Source organism: Protomyctophum parallelum (genome assembly GCF_964188405.1).
Source record: "Protomyctophum parallelum genome assembly, chromosome: 8".
Taxonomy (NCBI): domain Eukaryota; kingdom Metazoa; phylum Chordata; class Actinopteri; order Myctophiformes; family Myctophidae; genus Protomyctophum; species Protomyctophum parallelum.
The window spans coordinates 54,003,956-54,017,616 of record NC_139703.1 but is presented as its reverse complement, the minus strand read 5'-3'; positions in this window follow the sequence as shown (position 1 = coordinate 54,017,616).

Below are 13,661 nucleotides of genomic sequence, written 5' to 3'. Positions count from 1 at the left end.
TGGACCTTGCTATGAAAAGGGTTGAAAACCACTGCCCTATAGAAATGATTACTGTCACAATATAATGCTTTAATCTTTTAACAAAAAAAATGTTTTGTTTTAACCAAAGAATACTACCCTTTAGGCCTATATACCTTGAAGTTGTCCCATAATGCATTGTGAAAAGGAACTGTTGGGTGAATGACGTAGGTACGGTCTTGAAGTGCCATGAGAAAACTGATTCAGCAATAATGAATAAATTTACTTGATTGACTGTTTGTTTTTTTCTTCAGTAGCCTACTTCATGGAAGCACACGTCAACCTACTTGTTCCTCACCTGTCTAACTGAATTGATTGATTGATTATTTTACCCATATAGCAAATCTAGCTAAGAAAATCCATCTGAAAAGCCGCTTCCTCTACTGACATAGATCATAGATCTATAGATCATAGATCACGGTATGAGAACAGAAAGAGGGTCATTCAAGCTACACACATTTTGATCCTGGAGATATTTTGCATGCATGCCCCAGACAGCCCTTCTATCACAGGCCGTGTTGGAAAGGTTACTCAAAAACGGTAACATAATGTGACCGTTTCTAAGGCTAAGTCATTGAATCATAGCTTCATAATGTGACCGTTTCTAAGGCTAAGTCATTGAATCATAGCTTCATAATGTGACCGTTTCTAAGGCTAAGTCATTGAATCATAACGGTAACATAATGTGACCGTTTCTAAGGCTAAGTCATTGAATCATAACATAATGTGACCGTTTCTAAGGCTAAGTCATTGAATCATAGCTTCATAATGTGACCGTTTCTAAGGCTAAGTCATTGGATCATAGCTTCATAATGTGACCGTTTCTAAGGCTAAGTCATTGGATCATAGCTTCATAATGTGACCGTTTCTAAGGCTAAGTCATTGAATCAAAACGGTAACATAATGTGACCGTTTCTAAGGCTAAGTCATTGGATCATAGCTTCATAATGTGACCGTTTCTAAGGCTAAGTCATTGAATCATAACGGTAACATAATGTGACCGTTTCTAAGGCTAAGTCATTGAATCATAACGGTAACATAATGTGACCGTTTCTAAGGCTAAGTCATTGGATCATAGCTTCATAATGTGACCGTTTCTAAGGCTAAGTCATTGAATCATAGCTTCAAATTGACATTGTTCAGTTTGACCCGCCAGTTTTGGAGATATGGCTTATCGAGAAATGTCTTGCAGAAAATGAGTTTAGAAAACAGACTTGATGGTTCACTTCTGTTGACTCTAACATTACACCTATAGCTACATGTTTAAGCATTTATTTCATATTTACATGTCTTCTGTGGACTCTAACATTACACCTAGCTACATGTGTAAGCATTTATTTTATATTACATGTCGATTTCAGCTCTGACATTTATTTCAGTCATGCTCTAGTATGTGAAGGTTCTGCCTGTGCTATTATCTTTATTATATATTTGTTAAGTTTTTCTCTACTGACCTGAACAGTTAGTATTGCCGCCATGACTGTCTCTGTATCAAACAGAGTCACATTACATATTAGCTATTACTAGTTACTTTAGAAATAAGTAATATTACTTCCGAATCCGAATGGGAAGCCTTTATTGCCATGACATGTAAACATGTTATGAATTTGGTTTGGTGGACAGCAGAGTGCAGTTACAACATTAGGACAAGTTTAAAAACAACATGCAATGAATAGTGAATAAATATCAAGTGTTCAGGTCAGTTCAGAGCACAAGTCGGTGTGTGTGTGTGTGTGTGTGTGTGTGTGTGTGTGTGTGTGTGTGCCCGAGATGCGACAGCTCCTGACACAGCACGCACAAGTTGGTGGCAGTTTTTCAACCTAAACTGACTTGTTTTAGATGTATTTGGAAATTATTATTAATAATTCTCCTCGTGGAATTAAAGTGAGAAATGGTGCCAAAGCCCCGTGGTTTCGGGCGGGTCAAAAAAGAAGTCACCGTCTGATACAATCACATTCTAAACCCAAACTTTAGTTTCGGAGACACAAATCTCTACAGTCTGTCTATTGGCCTTTTCCCTCTGCTGTGTGTGTGTGTGTGTGTGTGTGTGTGTTTGTGTTCCACTTCCTGACCCAGTTTCATTAGATTTCATTGGATCAAATTGACAGGAAGTGGAACAGACACCGCCCAATGACAGCGCTGCCTACTGGCATCAAGGAGTCGCGGTGCGGCGCGCAGAGATGGGCAGTATTTGAAATACATGTATTTGAAATACGTATTTGAAATACTTTTTTGTATTTTGTAATTTGTATTTCGCTGGGATGGAAGATGTATTTTGCATTTTGTATTTAGATACATTTTTTGACCCAGTATTTGTATTTTGTATCAAAATAAATTTTCAATGTATTTTGCCCATCTCTGGCGACGCGTTGGTATAGCTTGGTATATATGTTGTTGTTGCAAACAGCACTGTAGCTGGGCTGGGCATCATCAACTTTCCTGAATGTAATGTAAAAAAACACATACCAGTATGTAGCTGGGACAAAACTTAAAAATCATGAACAGTATATATTGGTTGTATGAATATATAACCCCTTTAAAAGGTTACAAAGGTTGTATTACAAGTACAACCTTTCTAACCGTTTAATAATGACAATGACAATATGACAATGCATGTTAATTAATTCATGAATTAATTAATTGGCTGAATCAGTAGGGGCCTTTTGATTTGGTGAAGCGCCAGGGCCTTGAGAGGGGTTAATCCGTCACTGACGACACCCTGTGTATGTAGGTAGGCATACTTTTACTTTACTTGACTGTTTTCACTAGAAAAATATATAATATATAGAGGCAAATATTGCACCTTTTTTTTTGTCCAGAGTCCACAACAATTATTATTTGCAGCTTTACTCTTTACTTTGCATAATTATTAATACAAATACTAGCTAAAACAATAAACAATAATAGCTACAACAATAAACAATAATAGCTACAACAATATAGCCTAAACAATAATAGCTACAGCCTACATATAACATAACACTATAAAACAATAAAACATTTAATTAATCCCTCCACCACTGCTTTATCAAACTTTCATCCACACCCCTTGACCCCCCCCCCCCCCCTCTCTCTCTCTCTCTCTCTCTCTCTCTCTCTCTCTCTCTCTCACACACACACACACACACACACACACACACACACACACACACACACACACACACACACCGGATTTCAACTGATTGTTCTAATTAGAGCATGTGATCGTCCTCTAGATGGCGGTGATGTCATGCTCTTTGAGCCACAACACATGCGATTGGATTTTCACATCTGATTGATTGAAATATCTATTAACAGTTTGCAGAATTACAGTACAGTACAGTACACCGCCAAATCTTTGTGGGATGATCGTCACCATATCTGTGGAACGCCCTACCCCAGAACCTGAGAGACGCAACCTCAGTGGCTCTTTTTAAATCACTGTTAAACCCACCTGTTCACACAGGCTTTCCCCTAGATCTATTTTTATTGTTTGTATACTATGTGTTGTTGTTTTATATGGGGTGACTGTGGCTCAAGAGGTAGAGCAGGTCGTCCAATGATCCATGGGTCGGCAGTTCGAATCCCGGCTCCTCCTGTCTACATGTCGAAGTGTCCTTGGGCAAGACACTGAACCCCCAATTGCTCCCGATGTGCTGGTTGGTGCCTTGCATGGCTTCCGCTGCCATCGGTGTATGAATGTGTGTGTGAATGGGTGAATGTAATGCACAATCTATGTAAAGCGCCTTGGATAAAGGTGCTATATAAATGCACCATTTACCATTTATAAACCCACCTGTTCCCACAGGCTTTCCCCTAGATCTATTTTATTGTTATTATATATGTGGTGTTGTTTTATAAACCCACCTGTTCCCACAGGCTTTCCCCTAGATCTATTTTATTGTTATTATATATGTGGTGTTGTTTTATAAACCCACCTGTTCCCACAGGCTTTCCCCTAGATCTATTTTATTGTTATTATATATGTGGTGTTGTTTTATAAACCCACCTGTTCCCACAGGCTTTCCCCTAGATCTATTTTATTGTTTTTATACTATGTGGTGTTGTTTTATAAACCCACCTGTTCCCAAAGGCTTTCCCCTAGATCTATTTTATTGTTTTTATACTATGTGGTGTTGTTTTATAAACCCACCTGTTCCCACAGGCTTTCCCCTAGATCTATTTTATTGTTATTATATATGTGGTGTTGTTTTATAAACCCACCTGTTCCCACAGGCTTTCCCCTAGATCTATTTTATTGTTTTTATACTATGTGGTGTTGTTTTATAAACCCACCTGTTCCCAAAGGCTTTCCCCTAGATCTATTTTATTGTTTTTATACTATGTGGTGTTGTTTTATAAACCCACCTGTTCCCACAGGCTTTCCCCTAGATCTATTTTGATTGTTTTTATACTATGTGGTGTTGTTTTATAAACCCACCTGTTCCCACAGGCTTTCCCCTAGATCTATTTTATTGTTTTTATACTATGTGGTGTTGTTTTATAAACCCACCTGTTCCCACAGGCTTTCCCCTAGATCCATTTTGATTGTTTTTATACTATGTGGTGTTGTTTTATAAACCCACCTGTTCCCACAGGCTTTCCCCTAGATCTATTTTATTGTTTTTATACTATGTGGTGTTGTTTTATAAACCCACCTGTTCCCACAGGCTTTCCCCTAGATCTATTTTATTGTTTTTATACTATGTGGTGTTGTTTTATAAACCCACCTGTTCCCACAGGCTTTCCCCTAGATCTATTTGATTGTTTTTATACTATGTGGTGTTGTTTTATAAACCCACCTGTTCCCACAGGCTTTCCCCTAGATCTATTTTATTGTTTTTATACTATGTGGTGTTGTTTTATAAACCCAGCTGTTCACACAGGCTTTCCCCTAGATCTATTTTATTGTTATTATATATGTGGTGTTGTTTTATAAACCCACCTGTTCCCACAGGCTTTCCCCTAGATCTATTTTATTGTTTTTATACTATGTGGTGTTGTTTTATAAACCCACCTGTTCCCACAGGCTTTCCCCTAGATCTATTTTATTGTTTTTATACTATGTGGTGTTGTTTTATAAACCCACCTGTTCACACAGGCTTTCCCCTAGATCTATGTTTATTGTTATTATATATGTGGTGTTGTTTTATTCTATTGCTTCTGTGCACTGCAGTAATGATTTAGTTGTTGTTCTTATTCCACCAAGTGCCTCTAAGCTGGTGTACTGCATTTTTATATTCCAATGTAAAGCACTTTGTTTTGAAAAGTGCTTTATAAATCTTATAACATTAGTGAGGATGAATTAGAATTCATGGTGGTCATAGGTGGTCCAAAAATAGCTGATCTACAAGCTCACAGCTGGTACATTAGCCTCGCTGTAAGCACTGACTGGACCAGGGCTACTACATCCGCACATTGCCGATCAAGAATAGTGGCTAAATAGTGGCCAATATCAGAGCGATATATCAGTCTGGCTCTAGTGTCCACTGTTCCTTTGCATGTCCAGTTTGTCCACGGACGCTGCCCAAAACTGGATCAATCTGCAATTCAATCCCTTATCCCACCATTGTAAAGGAAATAAATACCTTATGAGTTGTCTGAAGTTATATTTGTTCAAGCTAAAATAAACAAAAGACGATGAAATGGGGATAGGCCACTAAAGCAGTTTATCTGTATGCTCATATCCACCATAGAATCCATACTAATTCATTCTGTAGACATACAGTAACTGTTTAGTTAGTACCTGCTATTATTCATTCTATATTCATTCCAGAGCTGGCCAACAATGTGGCTGTCCTTGGTGGCAGTGCTTAGGTCTAGATCACTGTGTGTGTGTGTGTGTGTGTGTGTGTGTGTGTGTGTGTGTGTGTGTGTGTGTGTGTGTGTGTGTGTGTGTGTGTGTGTGTGTGTGTGTGTGTGTGTGTGTGTGTGTGTGTGTGTGTGTGTGTGTGTGTGGAAGAACTGACTCCTCTCTGATCAACTTCAAAACACTTTTTTTCCCCAACCCATAACCCCCCCCCCCCCCCCCCCCCCCATCCCCCTGCCTGAGGCCTGCCTCGGTTCCCTAGCTCTTCTTCACACAGTCTCAGCTGTGATCTAAGTTCATGTAATTGATCTAAGTTCATGTAATTGATCTAAGTTCATGTAATTGATCTAAGTTCATGTAATTGGTGTAATGCTCTCAGCTTGTTACTGCAGCAGCGTTCATGTAATTGGTGTAATGCTCTCAGCTTGTTACTGCAGCAGCGTTCATGTAATTGATCTAAGTTCATGTAATTGATCTAAGTTCATGTAATTGGTGTAATGCTCTCAGCTTGTTACTGCAGCAGCGTTCATGTAATTGATCTAAGTTCATGTAATTGATCTAAGTTCATGTAATTGATCTAAGTTCATGTAATTGGTGTAATGCTCTCAGCTTGTTACTGCAGCAGCCAACCCTGAGGATGCCACAGCAGTCCCCATTTCTTATTTTTTAACAATAAAAACAATAAAAACAGCACAAAAAAAGTGTGTGCAGGTGAGAAAATAGACCCAGGGAGGGCTTTATGTGGTTCTCACCAAAGATAATATACAGATAGTAAGACAAAGTAATCAAAGTAATCCATAGGTATGGAACAAACATGCCCTATTCCACCACTACAAGGTGACGATCCTTGGATCCCACATAGGCACACACACACTCACACTCACACACACACACACACACACACACACACACACACACACACACTCACACTCACACACTCACACTCACACTCACACTCACACACACACTCACACTCACACACTCACACACACTCGTGCACGCACGCACAAAACACCTCTTTCACTTTCTTTCATTATATTTTTGCTACCTTTGCGCACAACACTCTTGTATGATGAAGTACACAAAAGAAAAACATAACAAGTTGAAATATGATATACAGCAATGATGTGTACAATGTGTGTTGAGTTGTAGAGAGGATGTTCAGTGATATGTACAGTGTGTGTTGAGTTGTAGAGAGGATGTTCAGTGATATGTACAATGTGTGTTGAGTTGTAGAGAGGATGTTCAGTGATATGTACAATGTGTGTTGAGTTGTAGAGAGGATGTTCAGTGATGTACAATGTGTGTTGAGTTGTAGAGAGGATGTTCAGTGATCTGTACAATGTGTGTTGAGTTGTAGAGAGGATGTTCAGTGATCTGTACAATGTGTGTTGAGTTGTAGAGAGGATGTTCAGTGATGTACAATGTGTGTTGAGTTGTAGAGAGGATGTTCAGTGATATGTACAATGTGTGTTGAGTTGTAGAGAGGATGTTCAGTGATGTACAATGTGTGTTGAGTTGTAGAGAGGATGTTCAGTGATCTGTACAATGTGTGTTGAGTTGTAGAGAGGATGTTCAGTGATATGTACAATGTGTGTTGAGTTGTAGAGAGGATGTTCAGTGATGTACAATGTGTGTTGAGTTGTAGAGAGGATGTTCAGTGATCTGTACAATGTGTGTTGAGTTGTAGAGAGGATGTTCAGTGATCTGTACAGTGTGTGTTGAGTTGTAGAGACGATGTTCAGTGATATGTACAGTGTGTGTTGAGTTGTAGAGAGGATGTTCAGTGATGTACAATGTGTGTTGAGTTGTAGAGAGGATGTTCAGTGATGTACAGTGTGTGTTGAGTTGTAGAGAGGATGTTCAGTGATATGTACAGTGTGTGTTGAGTTGTAGAGAGGATGTTCAGTGATGTACAGTGTGTGTTGAGTTGTAGAGAGGATGTTCAGTGATGTACAATGTGTGTTGAGTTGTAGAGAGGATGTTCAGTGATATGTACAATGTGTGTTGAGTTGTAGAGAGGATGTTCAATGATATGTACAATGTGTGTTGAGTTGTAGAGAGGATGTTCAATGATATGTACAATGTGTGTTGAGTTGTAGAGAGGATGTTCAGTGATGTACAATGTGTGTTGAGTTGTAGAGACGATGTTCAATGATATGTACAGTGTGTGTTGAGTTGTAGAGAGGATGTTCAGTGATATGTACAGTGTGTTTGCTGCTGAACATCCTCACTACAAGTCAACAGAGTGAGAGGACCACAGACGTCACAGCGTTGTTGTCCTCAGTCTAATTGTCCTCGGTTGTTGAGTGAGAGGACCACAGACGTCACAGCGTTGCTGTTCTCAGTCTAATTGTCCTCGGTTGTTGAGTGAGAGGACCACAGACGTCACAGCGTTGCTGTTCTCAGTCTAATTGTCCTGGGTTGTTGAGTGAGAGGACCACAGACGTCACAGCGTTGCTGTCCTCAGTCTAATTGTCCTGGGTTGTTGAGTGAGAGGACCACAGACGTCACAGCGTTGCTGTCCTCAGTCTAATTGTCCTGGGTGGTTGAGTGAGAGGACCACAGACGTCACAGCGTTGCTGTCCTCAGTCTAATTGTCCTCGGTTGTTGAGTGAGAGGACCACAGACGTCACAGCGTTGCTGTTCTCAGTCTAATTGTCCTCGGTTGTTGAGTGAGAGGACCACAGACGTCACAGCGTTGTTGTCCTCAGTCTAATTGTCCTCGGTTGTTGAGTGAGAGGACCACAGACGTCACAGCGTTGTTGTTCTCAGTCTAATTGTCCTCGGTTGTTGAGTGAGAGGACCACAGACGTCACAGCGTTGCTGTTCTCAGTCTAATTGTCCTCGGTTGTTGAATGGCTGGAGAAACACCACATCTCAACACAACAGGCACTTGAGCTGCATGTTCTCCAGATGGTTACCATGGTTACAGGACGGGAGAAGCTCATGCTTTAAGGTTCAAGCTATAGCATGAACTGTGGATCATCATCTGGCGCGCGCACGCACGCACGCACGCACGCACGCACGCACGCACGCACGCACGCACGCACGCACGCACGCACGCACGCACACGCGCGCGCACACACACACACACACACACACACACACACACACACACACACACACACACACAACACTGTGCTTCCCCACACAACCTTGCACAGTTACTTTCAAAGGCTTTGTGTAGTGTGCAGTGTGTAGCGTGTAGCGTGTAGCTTGTAGCGTGTAGCGTGTAGCGTGTAGTGTGTAGTGTGTAGTGTACACTGCAGGGCTGGACCGTCACACACTGTGGAAATGTTGTCATGCTAAAGTATTGGCATCAAAATATACTTACAGTAACAGTACTCTGTTTGAACCCTATATATCTGTTTTATCTTAAAGGAGAATTCCATGCTAGAATGCTTTCTTATCTTTCTTACCTTTATTTGTAGTTGTTACGTCCCCACCAAAGAGGTCCAGGTGTTTTTTTGTTCAAAAACTCCTTATTGGCTATTTTCCATACCATAAGCCCTCAATGAATTGCATTGCATTGAGTGGGAATTGAATGGGGCTATGGGGTGTTATGCTAGTTCGCTTATTTCCATCGAAAGAAGTAGTAAAGTGTGCCGCTTGGGATATTATTTACATTATGAAGAGATGATATATACAAAGAAATTATAATTTTGAGCAATGGAAATAAGCGAATTAGCACAACACCCCATAGCCCCATTCAATTCCCATTCAATTCAATGCAATTCATTTAGGGCTTATGGTAGGGGAAATAGCCAATAAGGAGCTTTTGCACAAAATAACACCTGGACCTCTTTGGTGGGGACGTAACGACTACAAAGAAAGGTAAGAAAGCCTTTTAGTATGGAATTCTCCTTTAATAGCCTAATCTAATTATGCAAAGTATCTAGTAACTAAAGATGTCAAATAAAATAACTTTAGTGGAGTAAAAAATAAATAGAACATTCGTAAAGTGTAAAAATAAGAAATGCTCAATTAAAGTTAAAATATGTCAAAAGTACAGTAGGCCTACTAGTAGAGCAAAGTATTGGTTATTCTTCACATCATGATCTAACCGTATAGTCTTCACAGTATAGTGGGTGCACTGGGACAGTCTGATGCTTATCCCCCATTCAGGGGACAGTCTGATGCTTATCCCCCATTCAGGGGACAGTCTGATGCTTATCCCCCATTCAGGGGACAGTCTGATGCTTATCCCCCATTCAGGGGACAGTCTGATGCTTATCCCCCATTCAGGGGACAGTCTGATGCTTATCCCCCATTCAGGGGACAGTCTGATGCTTATCCCCCATCCAGGGTTGGGCTGGGACAGTCTGATGCTTATCCCCCATTCACTGGGACAGTCTGATGCTTATCCCCCATTCACTGGGACAGTCTGATGCTTATCCCCCATTCACTGGGACAGTCTGATGCTTATCCCCCATTCACTGGGACAGTCTGATGCTTATCCCCCATTCAGGGACAGTCTGATGCTTATCCCCCATTCAGGGACAGTCTGATGCTTATCCCCCATTCACTGGGACAGTCTGATGCTTATCCCCCATTCACTGGGACAGTCTGATGCTTATCCCCCATTCAGGACTGGGCTGGGACAGTCTGATGCTTATCCCCCATTCAGGGTTGGGCTGGGACAGTCTGATGCTTATCCCCCATTCAGGACTGGGCTGGGACAGTCTGATGCTTATCCCCCATTCAGGGTTGGGCTGGGACAGTCTGATGCTTATCCCCCATTCAGGACTGGGCTGGGACAGTCTGATGCTTATCCCCCATTCAGGACTGGGCTGGGACAGTCTGATGCTTATCCCCCATTCAGGACTGGGCTGGGACAGTCTGATGCTTATCCCCCATTCAGGACTGGGCTGGGACAGTCTGATGCTTATCCCCCATTCAGGGTTGGGCTGGGACAGTCTGATGCTTATCCCCCATTCAGGACTGAGGATGATGGCTTCTTTAGCAAGTTGAGCTGTACTGAAGTGTGAGATGCAGAGGTTGTGACGACAAGAGACAACTCAATGTCACTCAGTGGAATAATGCAGGAGCCGAGGTGACATGTCCCTGTCTGCTTGCTTCCGGGGACAGAAGTATAGCCGAGGTGACATGTCCCTGTCTGCTTGTTTCCGGGGACAGAAGTATAGCCGAGGTGTCATGTCCCTGTCTGCTTGTTTCCAGAGACTACAGTATAGCCGAGGTGACATGTCCCTGTCTGCTGGTTTTCAGGGACTACAGTATAGCCGAGGTGACATGTCCCTGTCGGCTTGTTTCCAGGGACTACAGTATAGCCGAGGTGACATGTCCCTGTCTGCTTGTTTCCAGGGACTACAGTATAGCCGAGGTGACATGTCCCTGTCTGCTTGTTTCCAGGGACTACAGTATAGCCGAGGTGACATGTCCCTGTCTGCTTGTTTCCGGGGACTACAGTATATTGGGGTCATCGTGTGTCCCTGTCTGCTTGTTTCCGGGGACTGCAGCATATTGGGGTCACTGTGTGTCCCTGTCTGCTTGTTTCCGGGGACTGCAGCATATTGGGGTCACTGTGTGTCCCTGTCTGCTTGTTTCCGGGGACTACAGCATATTGGGGTCATCGTGTGTCCCTGTCTGCTTGTTTCCGGGGACTACAGCATATTGGGGTCATCGTGCTGTTAGACAAACAACTGTGGAAATGGGAGATATTTGAAACCTGGGCAGAGTTTATGGGTCCATTTTGGGGGTTTTAACATGAACCCTACAGGCAGCGACCCACTGCTATAGACAGAGGTCCTTAAAGGCAGCGACCCACTGCTATAGACAGAGGTCCTTAAAGGCAGCGACCCACTGCTATAGACAGAGGTCCTTAAAGGCAGCGACCCACTGCTATAGACAGAGGTCCTTAAAGGCAGCGACCCACTGCTATAGACAGAGGTCCTTAAAGGCAGCGACCCACTGCTATAGACAGAGGTCCTTAAAGGCAGCGACCCACTGCTATAGACAGAGGTCCTTAAAGGCAGCGACCCACTGCTATAGACAGAGGTCCTTAAAGGCAGCGACCCACTGCTATAGACAGAGGTCCTTAAAGGCAGCGACCCACTGCTATAGACAGAGGTCCTTAAAGGCAGCGACCCACTGCTATAGACAGAGGTCCTTAAAGGCAGCGACCCACTGCTATAGACAGAGGTCCTTAAAGGCAGCGACCCACTGCTATAGACAGAGGTCCTTAAAGGCAGCGACCCACTGCTATAGACAGAGGTCCTTAAAGGCAGCGACCCACTGCTATAGACAGAGGTCCTTAAAGGCAGCGACCCACTGCTATAGACAGAGGTCCTTAAAGGCAGCGACCCACTGCTATAGACAGAGGTCCTTAAAGGCAGCGACCCACTGCTATAGACAGAGGTCCTTAAAGGCAGCGACCCACTGCTATAGACAGAGGTCCTTAAAGGCAGCGACCCACTGCTATAGACAGAGGTCCTTAAAGGCAGCGACCCACTGCTATAGACAGAGGTCCTTAAAGGCAGCGACCCACTGCTATAGACAGAGGTCCTTAAAGGCAGCGACCCACTGCTATAGACAGAGGTCCTTAAAGGCAGCGACCCACTGCTATAGACAGAGGTCCTTAAAGGCAGCGACCCACTGCTATAGACAGAGGTCCTTAAAGGCAGCGACCCACTGCTATAGACAGAGGTCCTTAAAGGCAGCGACCCACTGCTATAGACAGAGGTCCTTAAAGGCAGCGACCCACTGCTATAGACAGAGGTCCTTAAAGGCAGCGACCCACTGCTATAGACAGAGGTCCTTAAAGGCAGCGACCCACTGCTATAGACAGAGGTCCTTAAAGGCAGCGACCCACTGCTATAGACAGAGGTCCTTAAAGGCAGCGACCCACTGCTATAGACAGAGGTCCTTAAAGGCAGCGACCCACTGCTATAGACAGAGGTCCTTAAAGGCAGCGACCCACTGCTATAGACAGAGGTCCTTAAAGGCAGCGACCCACTGCTATAGACAGAGGTCCTTAAAGGCAGCGACCCACTGCTATAGACAGAGGTCCTTAAAGGCAGCGACCCACTGCTATAGACAGAGGTCCTTAAAGGCAGCGACCCACTGCTATAGACAGAGGTCCTTAAAGGCAGCGACCCACTGCTATAGACAGAGGTCCTTAAAGGCAGCGACCCACTGCTATAGACAGAGGTCCTTAAAGGCAGCGACCCACTGCTATAGACAGAGGTCCTTAAAGGCAGCGACCCACTGCTATAGACAGAGGTCCTTAAAGGCAGCGACCCACTGCTATAGACAGAGGTCCTTAAAGGCAGCGACCCACTGCTATAGACAGAGGTCCTTAAAGGCAGCGACCCACTGCTATAGACAGAGGTCCTTAAAGGCAGCGACCCACTGCTATAGACAGAGGTCCTTAAAGGCAACGACCCACTGCTATAGACAGAGGTCCTTAAAGGCAGCGACCCACTGCTATAGACAGAGGTCCTTAAAGGCAGCGACCCACTGCTATAGACAGAGGTCCTTAAAGGCAGCGACCCACTGCTATAGACAGAGGTCCTTAAAGGCAGCGACCCACTGCTATAGACAGAGGTCCTTAAAGGCAGCGACCCACTGCTATAGACAGAGGTCCTTAAAGGCAGCGACCCACTGCTATAGACAGAGGTCCTTAAAGGCAGCGACCCACTGCTATAGACAGAGGTCCTTAAAGGCAGCGACCCACTGCTATAGACAGAGGTCCTTAAAGGCAGCGACCCACTGCTATAGACAGAGGTCCTTAAAGGCAGCGACCCACTGCTATAGACAGAGGTCCTTAAAGGCAGCGACCCACTGCTATAGACAGAGGTCCTTAAAGGCAGCGACCCACTGCTATAGACAGAGG